At 37.8% G+C, this 22,660-nt stretch overlaps 1 protein-coding gene across 1 annotated transcript in view; it reads left to right on the plus strand.

Moving 5' to 3' along the window:
- Positions 1–22,660, plus strand: part of LOC138136767 (acid sphingomyelinase-like phosphodiesterase 3b) — a 161,310-nt gene that overhangs the window by 13,667 nt on the left and 124,983 nt on the right. The gene's annotated exons all lie outside the window — the stretch shown is intronic.

Below are 22,660 nucleotides of genomic sequence, written 5' to 3' on the forward strand. Positions count from 1 at the left end.
TCCCTTTCACCGGAACAGCACAACGAACGGGTTTTTATAATTGCGACTTGTTCGTGCTTGACGCAATTACTTGAAGAACAGCGTGTATCAGGAAATGTAACGTTTTAATTGGAGTTTTTTAAGCAAACACCCCGAATTTATTATCTGATTCGAATGCAAATAGACGAAATATAAATATAACTCGCGTTACAGACGATTAAGGGAGCGACTGGCTCCAGTTTATGTAAATTTCGACTTAGTGCGCTGCAACTATTTCAATATTTGGACGTTAAAGATGATTAAGGGGGAGATGAGGCCGCGCCGATTTTGCCTCTCCTGGAGATTTTTTTAATTTGCAGCCACGCTCCCCGGATGTTTATAGTTGGTCCATTATTTACGGACGTTATCGTCATTTTAGTGTTCGATAAATGGAGAGATATGTTTTTTGGGAGGCCACATAAGGAACATTAATGAAATGAACAAACGCGCTCCTGTCAAATAAATCCTCGACGCTCTGATAAAACGCCAAGGCGCTATCAGAGCGATACACGTCATATTTATATTTTCTCTCGAAGGCGAAACGTTCCGCGCCAGTTTACTTTACCGAAGGGCATCTTTGAAGCTAACTCTGCATTAATGAGGAATTACGCGCGAGCGTTTTTATCTCAGCTTTGAAAGGACCCATCTCCAGGTGGTCCAGCCTCGATTAACATCTCCAAGCGTTCCGCGTTTTATGACGTATTTACACAAGTATCTCTTCCGCTTTTCGGATTGAGTCATTCGTTTGTAGTGCGCAAAATGTCGCCCGGGCACGTCTCATTTAAAGCCGCCTGAGATGGATTATATGTAATAAAGAAAAGCGAGCACGTGACTTTTACGCGATAAAACAACGACTCGGGATAGGATCGTACTATTTCAACCCTCCAGCTTACACACACAGAGACACTTCGACGCCCTCGCAACGATCTCCCGGCTAGATTAACCCTTATACACCCAACCTGGCCTCGATTTGATGGCGGCCGGAATGGTTACTTCTTGATTTACAAGGTTTAACTCCCGCTAAGCCACGCTCGCCAAGAATACGAACAGAAGCGGAAAGAAAATGCCGGTGATGAGTGAAAGAAATTATTTTCGAGAGCTGGAGAATGCAAGACTCGGAACGTCTCATAACAATCGGCTGGATCACGTTCTACATCTGCAAAAACAGGTTTTAATGAAACAGAAAATGCAAAAAAATTGTTACGCGAATGCGTGCAGGACTCAACATGTTTGTTTTTTATTATCTACTACAGTGAAACTTCTGTAGTACGGATACGGAAGAAAACAGACAGTTTGGTCATCATTGGGAGGTGTCCGTAATAATCTGAACCCTAAAAGATGCTTAACGAAAGATATTTTATTTTAAACCCAATATTATAGTGTCAGAGGTGATAACGTCAACGTTTTTATACCGTGGAAACTTTATGTTACGACCAAAAAGGGGGAAATCGTCTTGTCCGTACTTGGAGGGGTGTCCGTATTAAAGAGTTTTCCTTGTAGTAAATTTACCAGATATGTAACAAGAGAAATTTTATTTTAGTCTTAATATGCAGAAAACTTTATTACTGGCACCAAGTGAGGACAATCGTTCTTTGTCTAATTGGGAGGTGTCCGTATTTGAGAGATTTTCTATGTTACTGGTCCAAAAGACGTTCAAGAAAAGACGTTTTATTTTAATTTTACAATGTAGGATGTTTACGGCAACTACATTTTCTTGATTCTGGGAGGATGTCCGTAAAAAGCAATACTTCACACAATTTAAAATTATCCTTGTCCGTATTAGAACGTTTTGTTTCTGTGCCCTTCTTATGTGGAAAATCGCAAATAAGAACATTTGTCCGTACAGGGAGCTGTCCGTAGGCGTAGAAAGGGAGCAAACGTCTTGTCCGTAATTGGAGGTGTCCGTATTAGAGATTGTATGTCCAACAGGCGTTTAACAAAAGATATTTTATTTTAATCTTGTCGTGTAGTATGTTCGAGATAACTCCATTGTCTTGATTTTGGGAGGGTGTCCGTAATAAAGCAATACTTGACACAATTCGAAATTCTTCTTGTCCGTGTTGGAACGATTTTGTTTCTGCGCCCTTCTTACGTGGGAAATCGCAAATAAGAAAATTTGTCCGTATAGGGAGATGTCCGCAGTCGCTGAGTATGTCCGCATTAGCGTTGTGCTTCTAAGGTCAAACAGATATTTAACAAAAGACATTTTATTTTAATCTTAATACCTAGTGTGCGAAAGTGAGACCTTGTACATTTTTATACCGTAGAAGTTCTGTTTTGTCCGTAATTGGAGGTGTCCGTATTAGAGTGTTTTCCCACTTATATGTCCAACGACGTTTAACAATAGAGATTTTACTTTAATCTTGTCATGTAGTATGTTTGGGATAACTCCATTATCTTGATTTCGGGAGGGTGTCCGTAAAAAACAATTCGAAAGCGTCTGCGTCCGTATTCGTGAATTTTTCATGTCTGTGTGGATTTATCCATACTGGGAGATGTGCGTAATGCGGGGAGATGTCCGTACTGGCCGCAATTGATCGTCCCAGCCATTAGCAACGAAAAAATCATTGTTGCGTTAATGCAGTCTGTGTTTATTACGTGTTGTGGGATTCCAGCCCATAGCAACAAAATCCGTGCTCGGCAATTAATGAAATTTTGTGTACTCTGTCTGTTTCAGCCGTCACGTCGTCCAACTATCGTGTTGCATTTGATACATCTATCCTTAAAGTGAAAACATTCAGTTCACCCTCCAGCATACATATCATAGTCAGGAGTCTACATACAACGCTAATCCAATTTGTGTCAATCTCAAACTTTATTAAGTGGTTAATTTAGGTCAGAAGTTATAGCATCGCGTGCCGTTAGTTGGATGGGTCGGTGTGGTCTCTGGGGTGGCATCCAAAGGAGCCTTCCAGCAACGTCATGAAAATTTCACCCGATTTGCATCGGAAAAATTGACGAGCGAGCGATTGATTAATTACGCTTTCAGTTTCAATTACGACAATTTCACTAGTTCAATTATAAACAAATTGGACGGAGGGAATCTCCGGGGATCGAGCCTGGAACACGAAATAAAATCGAGTGGAGTACAACAATTTGCAAATTGTTCTCGTTCGAATTTGAGGTAAATAAAGGAGAGTGTTTGGTTTGGATCGGGACGAATTAGGGCCACAAATATTTATTTTTGCTGATTATGGAATCATTTGACAATAAAATCCAGTCGAGATTAATTCGAGTAAGACCAGATTGGCTTTGAAGCCGTCTAATATTTCTATTATTGCGATTTTTTTCTGAAAATCTCCTAATTAGTGTCTGTTGTACACCGGGATCGTTATCCTGTAATAATGAAGCCAAATAAAACAAGCCAATTGCGACGAACAAATTGCCACTAGACGTATTTGTCTGCGGTTATGACTAGCATTCGCTAATTAAGCGGATGATGTCTATGGATCCGCCATTTTGGCCAGAAATGAAAAAGATTCAGTTGTAGCGTTTAATCCATAAAATGTTTACAATAATGACACAGCGGCATTAGCATCGAGAACCAGAAATTCTCAGTCGATTAAAAAAGTTAAGCCCCGCTGGCCCCAGTTAGCACTTGGACGGGTGACCACCGGAGAAGCAATTTTCCGGCGTCACTTCACACCTGCATTGTCCAGCACACCTGAAAGTAGTTGAAACGTGAAGTTGTGGTCCTGTATGCTGTAACTTGCCCCGTCAGCGCCCTTTTTTCTGCAGAAATCAGCCCGAACCCCTCGACCGTTGTGATTTATTTTATTGCACATAATTCGAAATAGGACGTGGATGTAACGTTTTCAATTTGGCTAATGGAAATAAATTAGCCGGATAGTTACATAAACACTCCGACTCGGTCATAATCCGCTTGGAGCAATAAGAGATTTTGGAAAGAAGAGTTTAATTGCATTGGAGCTTTCATTAACGGCATCAGATTCAAATCTCTTTGTAAAACAAGTAAACAAAATTGTCCGATTCGCGCCTGCACTTGCTCAAAACAAACAAAAATTTTTCACCGACTGTTTTTCCTCCACACGTATGACTGCGAAGGGAGTTGCAAATTTTAAATTTTTCAGTGTTTTTCTTTTTTGTGCGGTCTGGACGAGCATGGAAACGTCGATTTGAATTTCAAATGAACATTTGGGTGGAGGCGAGCTTTATGCCTTTGGATTAATCGCTTTCGACGCTTCGGTTTTTTGGCTAAGATTGTCATCGCAAGATGACACGCTAGGGGAGACAATTCAGCTTCCTCAATCTTGGAACGACCACTTTCTTCGCCAGATCTGGCCCGCTGTGATTTTATTTCGGCCGTAAATTACAGCTGAAGCTCTGACAAAAACGAACAACGTGTGCAGAACAAAATAAAGCACGAAACAAATCAATTTACTTAAAACATATCTGTTCTGTAATAACAAACCCCGACATGTTATATAAATGTTTACGAATATCTTGGAAATGACTAATTAATGAAAATGGGGTATCCACAACAAAATAAACATTTCCGCTCTAAATATTTTAATAAAAAAAGTTTTGTTTTTATTTCAACGTGATGCAGTTGGAGGGATAAAGTAGATCTGTTATTATGTTTCTAACACAAATTAAGTTGGAACAGTGGGATACTATAATCAACTATGTCAAATTCGTTGCATGTATGTGTGCACGTCACTATTAACTTGATGCATATTATTTAGCAGTGCAGATAAATAATGGATGAAATGATATATTAGCAGTCGATACATTGGGTGTAATCCGTGTTGCTAATATATCGAGAAATACCCATGAATAAAACTGATTTATTTAGATTTGCAAAGTTTGCAAAATAAATTTTTGAATATACTTGTAAAAAATGTTTTGTCTTGATTGTACTAAAAGTGGTGTAAAGTGAATTACAAGGAATCTACGTACAACTAGAATATCAAAAAACTATCGTCCAAGCAAAGGGATAAGCGCGAGGCGAGCCCACCACGCAACTTTGTGACGTCACATCGTGATGGAACGAAGTCTCCTCCATTCATTCCCCCCCGAAGGGGGGCGGGCTGCTGAAGCTTTCCAGAGCCTTTTCAGCCACCTTGACGGGAAAATTCGGGATGGGTACGGTGATAATGGGTGCGATGGTAGGTACTGACCCAGTATTTGTCTTATCTGTGATATGAGACATACCACGATGTGATGGTGTGGGGAAACCTTTGAAAAAAACCCACACCTGGTCAGGCGGCACCGGGGTTAGAACCCGGGACCTTCCGGATGTAAAGTGGCGCGCTAGGCGCTTGGCCACAGTACTCGGTGGACTGAGTATTTTATTGGTACATTATATTTTTTCGTATTGAATGTTTCGTCCTTCGTGTGTTAACATCATTACCTCTGCCATAAAGGGTCTTTAGTAATAACAGACTTAATTTAAATATTTTAACGCAATTACCTCTACTGACATCTACCATTTCTGTATTGATTGAAACCACATTCAAATAGCCTCCATTATGAGAAACTTTATTTTTTAACGACCATATTATTGATTGTTGACTGAACGATTTGTAATATTGATGTGAGTAGACAGTAATAAATTGGTAGTTTTCGAGGAACTCCTATCAATAAGATTCGACGCTTCTGTAGTAATTTGAGTCGTGTGATGACCGAATTTGTTTGTTAAAAAAGGTATCGATTTCGCATTACCATCCCCGTCACAACAGCCCCGAATTTCGTCGTTCCGTAACCCGACTCATTACCGAAACTGTTTACAATTTCGACACGGTAATGACCTCTAAAACATTACTTTCCTCGGGAAAATCATCAAAAGAGCACGATAAAATCGCATACATTAAGACCGCATTGTTTCTGGCACGAAACCATCAACCCCTTTATATTAAAATTCCAAATCCGGTACAAGTCGCATTATCTGATCGAGGGCAGTGTACACGTGACCCGGTTCAAGTGCACAAAAAATCTCACGGTCAGAAGGAGATTTTCGTGGGGGACAGAGCGCTTCCTGTTGCGCCCGTTGGAGGAATCGATGATAAAGACCATTAGAAAATGTTGGGAGGAATCGAGTACATATTTCTCGCAGGACAAGATAAGAGTTTTAGTAAAGACAAGTCGGTTGCAAGGAGCTGAATTTATGGAAAGAAGGAGGAATTATAGGGTCGGGTTTGTTATTTATTTCGTGTAAACATAACGTCAGATTTATGTGGGGTTTTGGGGGCGATAAAAGCCAATTCGAGTAGAGATTGATCGCGATAATGGTCAAGGACAATTACAGGTATGGCGGATGTCGGAGCTTTGTACTTGTTATGCGCGGTACTTGCTGCCAATAACGAGACAAAAGAGATTTTTTTCAAACATGAATTGGCAATTTTTTTGACTGAGACACTTTTTGCCTCAGGCAAAAAACACAGTTTTTAGATTTGATCTAGCACAAACAAGTCTCGAGATATCATTAACGAAACAATTCCGGCGCCTCCACCATTTTGCGAAATATGATTTGGATATTTTGAACCAATATTAGGGGCAGCATTTTGCAATTTTCTTGCAACTAATGTATCCTTGTTAAATCTACAAAACGCAGTTTCTAGATTTGACCTAACTCAATTAGTTCCTGAGATTTTAAAGATTTTTATATTTTACCAATCCCGGCGCCTCCACCATTTTTCCAAAATACAAATTTATATTATTTCACTAATATTGGATGTAGCGACTTTCAATTCTTCAAATTGTGTTCGTCGTCGCTAAAGGTACGAGACCTGGTTTTCTGATGTGATTTAGTTCAAACAATTACGAAGATATTGTTTTTTTTAATGAAAAAAAAAATCGTTCATCTCCATCATTGCTGCAAAACACAAATTTCATTTTTTACACCTTGCGTTTTTCAGTTGTTGGAAATGAATTCGTTCTAATTGAATCTACGGAAATATAATTACTTTTTGTGAAAGAACAATTTTTACGCTTCCGCCGTTTTTGCAAAACTCAAAGTTGTTTTTTGCAATTAATACCAGAGAGCAGTTGTTTTGCACTAGATTCGCCATAATTAAATCTACGAAACAAGGTTCTAGGCTTCATATAACTCAAATAGTTTCGAAGATATGGTAATTGTTAAAGATCCGGCGGCTCCACCATTATTCCAAAAGAAGAATTTGGGCGTTTTACAAATAATAAAAATAACGATCTTCAGCTTCTTGCATTTTGTAACTAATCGTACGAAACTGTATTTTCAGATTTGATTTAGCTCAAGTAATTATGAATATGTCGTTATTTGTAGCGAATTCGTTGCAATGGATCTGCAGAAATATTATAAATTTTAGTGATACAAAAATACAGACGTTTTCAGAATTTTTGAAAAATACAAATTTCCATTTCTCCCAATACTCTTAGATATATTATTATGCAGTTTCTTGCATTGGATTGTCTCTACTTAAATCTAGGAAGGAAAGTTCTTAGATTTAATCTAGTTCAAATAATTCCGAAAATATGATAATTGTTAACGATCCTGGCGCCATTACTGCAAACGTAATGTACCTGTTTTATTACCTATTACTAGGTAAAGTGTTTTCTTCCACTTTTCCAGTTCTGGAATTGATTTTGCCATATTAACTTTATAAAACGTTTTTTAAACACGATTTAGCTCAAACAGTTTCCAAGATGTTTTTGTTTTTAAAATATTAATTTTCAATTCGATAATTACTAGAAGACATCATTGCTTTAAGCAGTTTTTTGCATTCAATTCGTTCTACTAAAGTCTAAGAAACACGGTCTTTGGTTTTCATCCAGCTCAAACAGTTACAGAGATATCCCGATTTAAGTGATATTATCCCGGCGCATCCACCATTTTTCCAAAATTAAATTTCCGTTTTTGTAAAGCAACTACATAATAGGAAAAACAGTAGTTTTTAATTCATTATGTTGGATTATTGGCAATAAGATCTACAAAGGCAGTTTTTAGAGCGTTTTAGCGCAAATATTTTCCGAAATATTGTAATTTTTAGCGAATTTTTTTAATCATTTTAATATAATTTTACAACTTCTAGAAGACATAGCGTTATGCAGTTTTTTGCATTCAATTCATCCTACTAAAGTCTATCAAACGCACTTTTTAGTTTTCATCCAGCTCAAACAGTTACAGAGATATCCCAATTTAAGTGATACTATCCCGGCGCAACCACCATTTTTTCCAAAAATTCAATTTCCGTTTTTGTAAAGTAACTAATAGGGAAAATAGTAGTTTTTAATTCATTATGTTGGATTATTGGCAATCAGATCTACAAAAAGCAGTTTTTAGAGCGCTTGAACTAAAATATTTTCTGAAATATTGTAATTTTTAGCGAATTTTTTTAATGATTTTAATATAATTTTACAACTTCTAGAAGACATAGCTGTATGCAGTTTTTTGCATTCAGTTCGTCCAACTAAAGTCTATGAAACGCAGTTTTTCGTTTTCATCCAGCTCAAACAGTTACAGAGATATCCCAATTTAAGTGATATTATCCCGGCGCATCCACCATTTTTTCCAAAATTTAAATTTCCGTTTTTGTAAAGTAACTAATAGGGAAAACAGTAGTTTTTAATTCATTATGTTGGATTATTGGCAATCAGATCTACAACAGGCAGTTTTTAGAGCGCTTTAGCTCAAATATTTTCCGAAATATTGTAATTTTTAACTATTTTAAAAAAAATCATTTTAATATAATTTGACAACTGCTAGAAGACACAGCTTTATGCAGTTTTTTGCATTCAATTCGTCCTACTAAAGTCTAAAAAACGCAGTTTTTAGTTTTCATCCAGCTCAAACAGCTACAAAAATATCTCTATTTATGTGATATTATCCCGGCGCATCCACCATTTTTCCAAAATTTAAATTTCCGTTTTTATAAAGTAATGGCTATGAGATTATGTTGGATTATTGGCAATCAGATCTACAAGAGGCAGTTTTTGGAGCGCTTTAGCTCAAATATTTTCCGAAATATTGTTATCTTTAGCGAATTTTTAAAAAATAATTTTAATATAATTTCACAACTGCTAGAAGACATAGCTTTATGCAGTTTCTTGCATTCAATTCGTCCTACTAAAGTCTAAGAAACGCAGTTTTGGTTTTCATCCAGCTCAAACAATTACAGAGATATCCTTATTTAAGTGATATTATCCCGGCGCATCCACCATTTTTACAAAATTTAAATTTCTGTTTTTGTAAAGTAACTAGTAGGAAAAATAGTAATGTTTAATTCGTTATGTTGGATTATTGGCAATGAGATCTATAAAAGGCAGTTTTTACAGTGCTTTAGTTCAAATATTTTCAGTAATATTGTTATTTTTAGCGATTTTTTTTAGAAGACATAGCTTTATGCAGTTTTTTGCATTTAATTCATCCTACTAAAGTCTATGAAACGTAGTTTTTTGTTTTCTTCCAGCTCAAACAGTTACAGAGATATCCCAATTTAAGTGATATTATCCCGGCGCATCCACCATTTTTTCCAAAAATTAAATTTCCGTTTTTGTAAAGTAACTAATAGGGAAAACAGTAGTTTTTAATTCATTATGTTGGATTATTGGCAATCAGATCTACAAAAGGCAGTTTTTAGAGCTCTTTGGCTCAAATATTTTCCGACATATTGAAATTTTTTGCGATTTTTTTTATCATTTTAATATAATTTAACAACTGCTAGCTTTATGCAGTTTTTTTGTATTCAATTCGCCCTAGCAAAGTCTATGACACGCAGTTTTTGGTTTTTATCCAGCTCAAATAGTTACAGAGATATCCCTATTTAAGTGATTATCCCGGCGCCTCCACCATTTATACAAAATTTGCTTTTTTTAATGTTTAAAATTCAATTTTGCGTTTTGTATTGGATTTATCGCAATGAGAGCTACAAAGCACAGTTTCTAGATCTGATCTGGCTCAGATAATTTCCAAGATAATGTTATTTGTAGTTAAAAAAATTTCGTCAATTCTACCATTGATTTTTTTTATAGGCGAATATTCAACCTGATGTTTTTCAGTTGTCTGCATTGGATCAATCGTAGTTAAAACTACAAAATACAGTTTTTCGATTGGATCGAGCATAAACAATGACAAAGCTGTCATTATTTTATTAATGAGAAATTCCCGGCGCCTCCACCATTTTCGCAAAACAAAAAAAAAATTTGGGAAGCCTAATATTGAAGCTACCATTCTTGATTTGTTCCACCGGAGTCACTATAATTAAATCTACGAAATGAACTGTACAGAATCGATTTAACTTAAACGATTACGTCGACATCGATATTTATAGCGATCCCGGCGCCTCCACCATTTTTACAAAACATAATTTACAATTCTTCAATCAATAAAAATTCAGTCACGAAATTATGTGTATTCGATTCATCACAATTAACTGTTTTTAAATTTAAGCCGACTCAAACAATAACAAATGAGAAGAAATTTGAGATTTTTTTTTAAACATTTGTACATTTGTACTTCTCAGTAGAGATAACAATTCTCTCATTTACATTAACGCTAATACACATTAACAAAAGTGATGATAATAAAACACTGGGAAATAAATTTTAATAAGAAGCTGCAACGATACTCCAGTTTGCCAACTCTGACTCGTACAAAATTAATAATTATTATATTGCCCAAGGATTCCCTAGAGAATGCGGTTTAATTAAATAATAAGAAAATCGTTAAAAATTATGATCCGAATATGAATAAGATTTAATGTTTGCGATAAAGATCTTGCCAAGATAGTTTGTTATAACGATGCGGCACGATGACAATAAAAATTGTTGGCCAGTCTTTGCAACGAAGAGCTTTTAAAAATATTCACCAAACCAAAAGCGTGTCAATTGGGAACGTAAATTACAACAAAAAAATTTAAAAAAAATGTGGGAATTTCAAATTCATGGTCTTATTTAAATGCACAATGCAGCTCCACAACATGCAAAATTTAAATCGTTTTTAATTTTAGTTACGGGTCATACAGAAACAATCTATTGATATTCTGAGAGCTAAACAGAATAATTAATTAGCACTCAAATAACTGAGACGTTAGCTGCAAGAACCACCCCATAAAATTTTCGCAACAATTGTAACACTTGTGTAAAACACACTCGTAAAAAAACTGTCGCGATAAATTTTCCATAGGAAAAGTGCGCACAATGACGTGTTAAGAGACACTCCCGCCGATTCCGTGTTAACGTCAATGAAACACTCTTTTTTGCACTACTGTGTAGGCGCAGCTCTTCAACAATTCAGGATGCCAACTCAGGACCATCTATTTTTTATGCCGTTTCCGTTTGTGTCATAAACAATGGCCATTTACGACTCTGTTTCCAGTATCGATTTGATAAATATTTTGTCAACGCGGCTCTATACGAAAGTGGCGTCAAAACGGAGCCTCACTTCGGCCCGCATTGTTGAATAGCGACGATAAATTATTTTTCACCAATCAATTGTCCTTTGTATGAATCGTTATTGCCACAAAAAGTGTGCGTCGATTCGAACAACCTCTGATATGTAACATTTTACCATATAATTTGTGCTGGCGGTGTCGGCATTATTGAGAGAGGATTTGTTGTATTTGTATTGTTCGTAACGCATAATCTGATTCCAAATATATTGGTAATGGTCTTTGTTTAACAATCATTGCAATGAAATTAATATTCCAGTTCGCGGCTGTTACATTAGTTTCATAAAAGAAGAAACATCAATACTTCATCTTCCGAGGCTGATCAAGAGCTTCTTCTATTTATTTACGGTCCTCCTGTATCATTTTTTAGAGAAGCTAAGCAATGCTAGTTGGAGTCAGTTTTTGGATGGGTGGCCGCAAGGGAAAATGTGAATAAGTGCGATGAATGTGAAAAATGAATTTAAGAAAGTGGTGTCGCGGCGTTTCCGGTCCATTAATCGGCAGCCCCTTCTAAAACATCGTGTTTATATTTTTCAGCCCCGTTCTGGCCAACTTTTAAGTAGATTATTGTTTTCCGTAAGTTTTCCCAAGAAAACGCTACAACCCCCATTTCTCGTCGGCAATTTAATACACAACCCGCCCTCTTTCAACAAATCGATCCATTATCCCTTTATAGCACGCATTTTGCCAGTAAAACGTAAAAAACAACCCCCTAAATACCTGCACCGCAAACAATGGTTTCGCATTAGTGGTGCGTATTTTTTCGGGGTGAGTGTTCATCATTGCGCTAAATAAATCAAAAGTTTCATGTGTTCCGCTGCGGCGGCCGTTGACAGATCAGTTTTATTTATAAAAAGCCCCTCTCATTGTCAACAGATAAGAGAATGGATGGACTCCGAGGCGGATTCCATTTGTACCAGTCAACGGTACCGTCACATTTTATCATTTCGTAAAAAGTCGAACGGGTGCGCAACCCTTGAATTATTTATCGGGGGAAATGCCGTCGCCCGTTTCTCACTCTTAAAATTTCATGTATGTAATCCCTAATCCTCTTAAACCCTCCGGAATCATAAAAATGTTTGCGACGGGAGCGTGCGCGATCGTTATGTGTTTGACTGATGACAGATGGGCCGGATGGTAATGGATGGGGATTCCACAAAAACTCCCAAGAAAACTCCAACTGACATTAGGAAAACTAAATTTTCACTTAAGTGCAGACGCGCCCGGCGCGTTTGTCACAACTGGACGTCACGTGGGGCACGCCCACCAATCCAACGCCCAAGCTCGCACACGTGACGGCTTCGGCACGCCACTGGTGCGATTTGATTTTTGATAAAATAAAATGCGCCATAAATATGTCAGCTGCGAGTCATCGTTCATGAATTTTTTCCCGGTGGAAGCGCCCCCGATAATAATTAAAGGGGAGGCAGCTATCGACAAAGGAGTCAGTGATTTACAGTTTCTGTCTAATTATCGCGGGTGGCTGGATCCGACTATCTCAGCCTGCGACTTCATTATGGCGATGATGTATGGATCCGGTCCTGGGATCTAATTCGATATTTCCACAAGGCACACGTTTTATGAATTTTTTTTTATTAAAAAATGTAGAGGAAGTCGTAACTCTCACGCGAGAAGTAGGCGCTGATATGGGGAGACACCGTCATGCAAATTAGACAGACGGCTATGGACGAAATTGAGTTCGGGATCTAGACGCCGAGATAAGACAGCCGGGATCTGCAAAAAATAAGAATTATTATCTATACGTGTAAAAAAATGCAGCGGCTGTCTTTTGTTTCGATACTTAAACAAGCCATTCAGTTCTTTCCACGAAACAGAAGACATTTTAACGGTTTTTATAAAAAAAAATATACAGGGTGCAAAATTTTAATCACGAGCTACTAGGCTTCATGTCAAAAAATAAAATGACATTTAATTTTTGAGATATGATTTTTTTTAATTGTTTTAGTCTTCTACGTTGTTCCACAACCTCGTAGGTAAAATTTCGCCACATTTTAAAAATACACCCTGTATATCATATTTTATAAAATGTACACCAATGCGGTTTCCTTGTTTTAAAGCGTATTTTCTAGAAGTTACATCGCATTGGCGCACATTTTATAAAGTATGATATACAGGGTGTAGTTTTAAAATGAGCCGAAATTTTACCCACGAGGTTGTGGAACAACGTAGAAGACTAAAAACAATTAAAAAGAATTGTAGCTCAAAAATTAAATGTCATTTTAAGTATTTTTTTACATGGAATTTTTTAAATATTTTTTCCGAGTTCTACATGAAGCCTAGTGGCTCGTGGTTAAAATTTTGCCGTGCATTTCAGGGACCACCTGTATACAATTCTTGTCTGTCTGTCTATCTGTGTGTGATCAATTAACTCAAAGACTAACGCACAGATTTTCTTCAAATGAAGTTTGTAAAAAACGAAAGATATCTGGTTGCGTTTTGCATTTTATTTGATCAGGATGTGACTTCAGGAGGCGCTCTGAAGTGGGTTCGCCTCGCGCTTATTTCGTCGATTATAATGTGATTGTTGGCTACGTGTGGTCGTGTTACGTCACGTTTTGTTTTCTTACTTTGCAGTCTTTTACGTTTTGTTAAAAAAAAAATTAAATAACGTACTTTGAGGAGTAACAATTTTAAAAGTGATCATTCCAAAATAATAACAAAAAACAAACGAACTAATTATCTTTTGATAATCATTAGCCCAGTTTGGGAGCTTTTACGAAATCGTCCAGTTTTAATTCCCAGGATCAAATGGATGGAAACATTCCCCGCAAAGAGAAAACTGTAAATTGGACGATTTTAAGCTTGAATGAGGTCCTTTTGTGGCATAACGATATTCTAGGATTCCGTAATAGGATTGGAACTATAAGCATTCATTCAAAGTTGTTCGACTGCATGTAACGTGGTTAGCCATTAAATGGTTGGATTCAATGTTATAAACAATTACAGTTTTGCGCTCGAAATGCTATGCAATTCAGATGTTATCGATCAAATCCAATAGAAAAATGTCCGCAGTTGCACGAATTGCGGTCACAATCACGAACTCCTTAAACGATTTCTAGTCCAGTTTAAGGCGGTGCCGTTTTAAAATTTTACAACGAGCTCTTAGGGTCAAGTTTCATCTGAAGCACCTCGACTGACCGTCACCGCTTCAGCAAAAAGTACTGTTACAGAAACAAACAACGTGTTATATCTTGTTAAAAGTGTTGGATTTTCTCATGGGCTATGAGTCATATCTGCGGTCTCAAGAAGGCGCACTGCAAACCGACCGGAAAACATCGTCATTCGATACGTTAGTGTCGTCTCTCTCTCGTTTATTTCAGTCGCGCATATATTTCCAAGGTCACAGCCCATGAGAGAATCCAGTACCTCTCAAGAAGTCAATTTTCTTCGCTCACGCGTCTTGTTAATTGTTTGTTAACCGGATTCCACTTGTCTGTAATAATTTGCGAAAGGAGTCTATTTGAACGTTGTGGGCCCGGAATATTTGAGGTCTGTAAACTCTCGTAAAGCAATTATTCGTATAAACAATGTGTCGGGTGCAGCTAACAGGTCAAGGGTATTTGCCTTGTCCTTTAGATTAAGATAAATTAGATCAGGACCGCACGATTATCCTTGTTGACACACAGACCAAAGCCACTCCTTCGCTCGGTAATAGGTCAACTTAAGCACGATCGTTATCGCGGAATTAGGGCCTTTGAGTGGTCTAGAACAAATGGAAACGTCATTTTTACACTTTTTCCCCTCGACTCGCCTTCATTTAATCTCCATTACGTCGAGTTTTTTGACCGTTTCGGTTCTTTGTTCGTCGAGGAGCAATTGTGAAAATAATTGTCGTGTGGTGTAGGCGATAATGAGACAATTTTATCGACGCTTGTGTTTGTTGTATTGATTGTGGAATAAAATTGTGTTTGTTTAGAATTTTGTTCTTTCGAATGAATTCATGAAAACGACACATTGATCATAATTACGGCGTTTTGTGACAGCTCGGAATTACGCAACGTATGTCAATCCGTTTTTATGGGGCTGCACGTTATTTTAATTTTTGTAAACAACCAAATTACACTTGATGTCGTTACAGAAATCAATAACATATTTTTATAGCACTAACCTAACACCTAACACTACTTAACACTAACTAATTCAAGTGATCAGAGCTCTAGGTCCACACACGCCTTAATCTCGACACTCCCTCCGGCCTTTGAACATTTTCCTTTCTAATCTCCTCGTTATCCTTTCACATTGTCCGTGATTGAGTACGTGTCCTGTATAATCTGAATCCTGAAATACAAAGCTCCTATAATTGGCGACATGAATTCGTTAGCATTTCCGGTCAAAAGGTGTCGATTTAACATCGACGAGTTCCGAATCCGGAGCATCCTCCGGAGAGATATCCCCGGAATCGATAGGGTCTGAGCAGATGCTTTCTCATTTCCCTTGATACCGTTATGGTTCGGTATTCATAGTTTGACAAAAAGAGTTTTACTCTCTCAAATTTATAGATGTTGCGAATATACATATTCGTCCTTCGACTAAATAGAATCCGATTCAACAAGTCCTGCGCGATATTTTGTAAGGAGCGACTTTATCTCCTTCAGATGGAAATTTTTAAACGACTCGATACTGGTCAAGAAAAACATCAACAATGCAAGTTGGTGGTTGCCAATCAACAATAGTAAAATCGTCTGGCCTTGACGAGGGATTCGCGTGATTTCAAGAAAGCTTCTACTGCAAACGAGGTGTACACCTTTTGTGTAGGAAAATGTGCTAATAGAAAGTGAACTAATGGAACCAGATATCATCTTGCACCCTTTACCACACACGAAAAACGTCAATAAGGAAGCTTCGAATTTATTTCGTTCAGTAATAGGCAGAGAGTGACAAAAGCTCACAAGGACAAGGGTAAAAAAAACGGTTGAAGCTCGATCTATTGTGACTGGAAGGTCCTCGTACTAGGACATTGATCTGTGCGAGGTAAATGGAGTTACGTCACAAAAATCAATTTTAAATTTCATACAAAAGCTTTGAGCTTTGTGTTTGGTAATCTATTGCAAACAAATTATACTGGACAAGATTTCGAAAGAGATGTTTGTTCAGGTGTTATTAAAATGTTTCGGGGCGATAGATGTCCCCACTTACACAATGTGGGGGAAATTCAAATTCAAGGTTACGGTTGTCACACTCACTTTAAAGTGGTGCAACGTTTTTGTGTTGTAGGAATCGATTGTTTCAAGGTTAATGAGGCAACGCCAGTCAGCTGTTTGCACATAAATCAAGCTCTAAACAAGTTGCGCTTGATTTTACAACACACAATCTAATTACAAGCAAGTACATAATTTTAATGCCTTCAAAGGAAAATTCTTCACAATATCCTATTTCATTTCACGCTATGTAACTCATTTACCGACGATTTGTTTCTGCCAACTGTCATTCTGTAAGAATGACAACCAACAAAAAGTGCGGGAAATTTGAATCTGGTTGAAGGTCTGTTCTTGGACGTCTTTTGTTTGTTTATTTTATATTTTACTAGCTTTTACCCGCGGCTTTTTGTGGGTGTCAAGCGGCGAAGGTGACGATATACTCAGAGGATGAAGTAGGGGTGAAGCGGCGAAGGTGAGGGTATTTCCAACTCGAAAAAACTGTCTTTTTTTCTTAACAGAGTTGAAAATGGTAGTAGGGGTTGGTTTTTGTAAAATTAAAGTAGACAGTAATTTTCTTCTTGTTTTGAAGATCAAGTGTACAAAATTTCATCAAGATCGGAGTAAAACTGTAGATTTGCATACAAAATATACAAACAATTCAGTTTTATATATATAGATTTTTTCCATAGCAACAGATCCCTCCTCCGAAAATGTGATTTATTTTCTTTTAATTTTATTTAAATACAAAACCAAATACAGCACTCGAGAGTTAGGCCGCTTTCGTTCACTTGAATTGCGATGCAATTCGCGTGAACGAAAGCTTAAATTCCTCTCTCCTAGTGTAAATAACTCTTGTTTCTTCTGTTCTTTCTGCTTCTAATCTAAATCGAAATAACTGCACAACAGTATCTTCCTATTTTCTCCTCACTCTTTCTGTCAGTTGCTGGTTGACACCAAATGTCCATCCATGTCTTTTGTTGGTGAGTTGTAATCTCTGCTGCTGACCAAAACTTTCACTCACTTAATCATGATTGAAAGTACGAAAAAAACCTTCTCAATTATTCTAATACTACACCGTTAACTAATAGAATATTTGATGCTTGGAATAATTAAGTTGTCACAGTTCCAGATTTTTTTCCTCTTCAATTATTAACATATTTTTCCAATTATTTGTGCTTTCTTGATTGATGTAATCGTTGACTTCTAACAACCAGACCTAGGCAGTGACATAATCTGGATCAATTTTGCCCCAATAGATGTCGCGCTTGCAAAAACGGCGCCAAATTTAAATCTAAGGACACAGAAAATGTCTCCATTAATATAAATTGTATCTAATAACAAATTAAAAAAGATAGTTTGCTTCCAGATTTTTTCCTTTTCAATTATTAGTCGCATTTCTTCCACTTGAGGCCAATTTGGCGCGACAAACAAGAAAAATTTGTTCCCAGCAGATGTCGCGCCTTGCAAAACCCGCGGCAAATTGAAATCCAAGGTCGCGGTAAAACCGTGCGTTCAATCTAAAATGCACCGTTCTTTATGTCGGGGTAAGGATCGATCCCTGCGAGGTTAATGGGGTTGCGGCAGCGAACTCCTGGCCATTTACACCACGTAAAAAATCTTCCATTCGCTTGTTTGCACCACGAAACCGCCCTCAGCTTCCAGTTGACTTGTCAGGTCGGCTAATTTGCAAGAACACGCCGCCATTATCCCGGTGCATATTTTGTGGGGCATTATCCCACGATCATTCACTTGAATTGCACTTGTGTATTACCGGCCCCAGTCCTGAATAATAATCATTTGTAGATGTAGTAAATTGTTTTGAATGTGATTATTGGACGGACGTGACCCTCAATAAGCCCGGGAGTTTCACGGCGTTGCGAGTTTCACCCGAAAGCGTGTCCGCACAACCATTTGCAAAGCGCATTTAAAACACACGACCTATTGTTGCAAAATCAATTCGACATGAGAGTTTTTCATCAGCTGAGTGTTTCGTAAGTGCACGGTTTAAAATCGAAAGCTGTTCCGAGTCGAAGCTCCATAAAATGGAAATTTATTAAAGTCGAGAGCTTGAGCAAATTTGTCGTTTTCGTAGCTGAGACAAGAAATATTATATTGTAGTTGCCAAAGAAATTACAAACTTCATCATAAGCTAGGAGCTTGTTTGAAGGGATCGGTTTAGGAAGCGTCTCATGAACATGATAAATGTACTAGAAAAACAAAGAGAAATGTCATTCTACTATATCTACTATTTTATTTTAATTAGCGAGGTGGTTCTTTGTGCTCTGCGTCGACCTTCAAAAAAAGAATAAATGGTATTGTGGAAATTTACTTAGTTCATGCTTTGGGATAAGTTGTTAGAAAAGAAGGGAGCACGTCCGGGCTCCTTTCCCTCGTAAAGTTTCGTCGGTAATCGCGCATAAACACTTATTTAATAATAAGATTATAAAGTAGTGGTAGATTCCAAGTTGAGCTGTACGCCTATAAATTTAGTTCAACCTGGCTTACCGCAGCTTAATAGGAACACCACACTTTATAGTTGTATTAAGCAACAAAACAAGCCTAAAACAATGATGTAGAGCCAACTCTATAAATTCCCGAATGAGGTGGCGGGTTAGTATCGCCCTTGGGAGCTCGCGTGAAGAGACATACAATCCCGCGGAAACCCCCAGCGACTTCACCTAAGGATGGGTGATGAACTGGCGAAAGTCACCCCTGCGTTCGATAAATTCATCAGGGTTAACCTAATTGTCGACCGAAAATGCACCCCGGGTCGTCGACGCACTTCTCTCCCAGAAATATGAAAAATAACGAATCGAAAACATATTGATTTGTGGCTCTGGTCGCAATTCGAGCGTTGTAAAATTGGGCCAAAAGCAGAACCTTGCGGGACACCGCTTGGTGGTGTTGTGCGTCTGGCGATGGTAAAAGCGGGAGAATTGTTTTAAGTAGAGGAATTTCATGCAATGCAGCGTCAATCGAAAATCCCTGCTTTGAGGAAATGCAGCTTTGAAGTACTCTCACGAGGAAATAATTCCAACTTTCAATGACAGCAAATGGACGGTCTACAGGAAATAGGAGCTTGAAATACCACTTCCGTTCAGACTTTTCCAACTAACTTGGCAACTGGAGCTCCGCAGAGATTCCACTCGGTCCAACTTCTCCACAATGCAAGTTATTAATTAACTTCATTGGAGTATGTGTTTAAATGATTCCCAAAGAGCTTCAGAAGCTTTTTTGTATCGTCGCAATGCGCTCCACAAATTATTTAACTCAAAAATATTTTTCTCTGGAGAATAATTGCCAATTGTTTTTTGGAGAACCAAAATGAAATGAGTTCAATTTTTTTATTCTAAACTTCGTGACCACTCTTTCCACTGCTTGGTAATCATGTTTCTTCCGATAATAGTTATTCGTGTATCGCGGACAAAAAGTCCATCTTTTTCATTTGAGACTGAGTTTTTTGGCCGAGGCGCAGCCGAGGCTTGAAAACAGGCCAAGACAAAAGACACTTTTTGGGAGAGGTGCACAAGTCAGTCAAGGTCAGATCAGGTCAGGCGATATTCTAGAAATGTGAAACGTTCATAAGCACGCCGTGAAATTTCCAATTTCGCGTGACCTATAGATTCGTCAAAAAAATAATAAATATTGTCTAAAAATTCTGAAAATTTACAGATAGTGTCTGGATACTATGAGAAAATGTTTAACGCCAACTAGAAGTATTTTTGGAGACCTAAAATGGAATTAGTTCAATTTTTTGTTCTGAACTTCGTGACCACTCTTTCCACTGCTTGGTAATCATTTTTCTTCCGATATTGAAATCCTTGAATCCGCTAATAGTACTTGTGTATCACGGCAAAAAGTTCATCTTCTTCGTCTGAGGCTGAGTTTTTTGGCCGAGGCGCAGCCGAGGCTTGAAACAGGCCAAGACAAAAGACACTTTTTGGGAGAGGTGCACAAGTCAGTCAAGGTCAGATCAGGTCAGGCGATATTCTAGGAGTGTGAAACGTTCATAAGCACGCCGTGAAATTTCCAATTTCGCGTGACCTATAGATTCGTCAAAAAAATAATAAATATTGTCTAAAAATTCTGAAAATTTACAGATAGTGTCTGGATACTATGAGAAAATGTTTAACGCCAACTAGAAGTATTTTTGGAGACCTAAAATGGAATTAGTTCAATTTTTTGTTCTGAACTTCGTGACCACTCTTTCCACTGCTTGGTAATCATTTTTCTTCCGATATTGAAATCCTTGAATCCGCTAATAGTACTTGTGTATCACGGCAAAAAGTTCATCTTCTTCGTCTGAGGCTGAGTTTTTTGGCCGAGGCGCAGCCGAGGCTTGAAACAGGCCAAGACTAAAGACACTTTTTGGGAGAGGTGCACAAGTCAATCAAGGTCAGATCAGGTCAGGCGATATTCTAGAAGTGTGAAACGTTCATAAGCACGCCGTGAAATTTCCAATTTCGCGTGACCTATAGATTCGTCAAAAAAATAATAAATATTGTCTAAAAATTCTGAAAATTTTCAGGAGGAAGTGTCTGGATACTATGAGAAAATGTTTAAGGACAACTAGAAGTATTTTTGGAGACCTAAAATGGAATTGGTTCAATTTTTTGTTCTGAACTTCGTGACCACTCTTTCCACTGCTTGGTAATCATTTTTCTTCCGATATTTAAATCCTCGAATCCGCTAATAGTTATTTGTGTATCGCGGACGAAAAGTACAGTTTTTTCGTCTGAGGCTGAGTTTTTTGGCCGAGGCGCAGCCGAGGCTTCAAAACAGGCCAAGGCAAAAGACACTTTTTGGGAGAGGTGCACAAGTCAGTCAAGGTGAGATCAGGTCAGGCAATATTCTAGAAGTGTGAAACGTTCATAAGCACGCCATGAAATTTCCAATTTCGCGTGACCTATAGATTCGTCAAAAAATTGCCTAAAAATTCTGAAAAATTTCAGATAGTGTCTGGATACTATGAGAAAATGTTTAATTCGTCCAGAAAATGAATTCAGTTGCACGTTTCGACATTTTGGTCTCAAAATAACGAATTCCTCTTGTTCAAGAGTGTTTTTATTTGTTTGAAAGTATTGCGCTTTTAATAAGCTTGAGAGTTTTCGAATTAATCCAAGTTGAGATATATTTGTGGTGTGGTTGTGTCGAGAAAATAGATAGTTTGAGCTTTATTTGTAGACAATGAAGCCATCACGTCGGCGACAAGAGAAATCAACCTGTTTCAGTTATTCATAAATAAATAAATAATGAGGAAGCACAAAAGCACCCGGATCGATACGTAACTTTGGCACTTTATAGTTTCCTGCGAATAGCAAAAGCTCACGTCGGAGTTCACCGATATTTAAGAAAGTTGTCCAACGTTCATTGGGTGTGTTATATGTGAAGTTGGCAAGGTCTCCGATATTACGTTCGCCCTGCAAGTCGTCATTTCCTCGGGTCCCGAGAAAATGTCACAGACTCAATTTCATTTTTATAAATGACCCGGAGAAAGCTGCCCGGACTGGCAGTTTTCTAAAAAGCTGAACCGAACGAAATAACAACAATGGTCCGGACATTTCGAGCCGACTCCGCCGTTATTAATATTCCACGTCCGTTCGAAATTAGTTTAAACGCGATTTTTTTCGCAACGGAAAAAAACTCATTTCTTAATGCGAAGATAACGAGGGAGTTTCATCGAAAGTGACATTCTCATTACAGCCAACCTCACTTCATTTCAATTTGCATGATGAGTCATTCCGGTGAGAAAGTTTCGCGTGACGGCAACTTTTTTACGGAGCCCCATCAAAACTGAAACTGTTGATTTTGCATAAATAAACACGCTGTCAGATCTGTCACATTCGTACCTGTCAGCGATTTTTAACGTGGACTGTACGATGCATTTTTTATCAACACACATTTGCACTTCGACGTCTCATAAATGTTGTCGAACCAAAAATTTTAATTCATAATTTACCCGTGGGGAAGCAGAATTTTTGCTTAAATACCAGACGTTGTTAAAACGGCTAGTTAAGGGAATTTCTCTGGTTTTAAAACTTCAAATTGCCAATTAAAATTCGACGTAACAACCCATAATGTCATTCGCAAAGTGGG

The sequence above is a fragment of the Tenebrio molitor genome, chromosome 8 (assembly GCF_963966145.1).
Source record: "Tenebrio molitor chromosome 8, icTenMoli1.1, whole genome shotgun sequence".
NCBI lineage: Eukaryota > Metazoa > Arthropoda > Insecta > Coleoptera > Tenebrionidae > Tenebrio > Tenebrio molitor.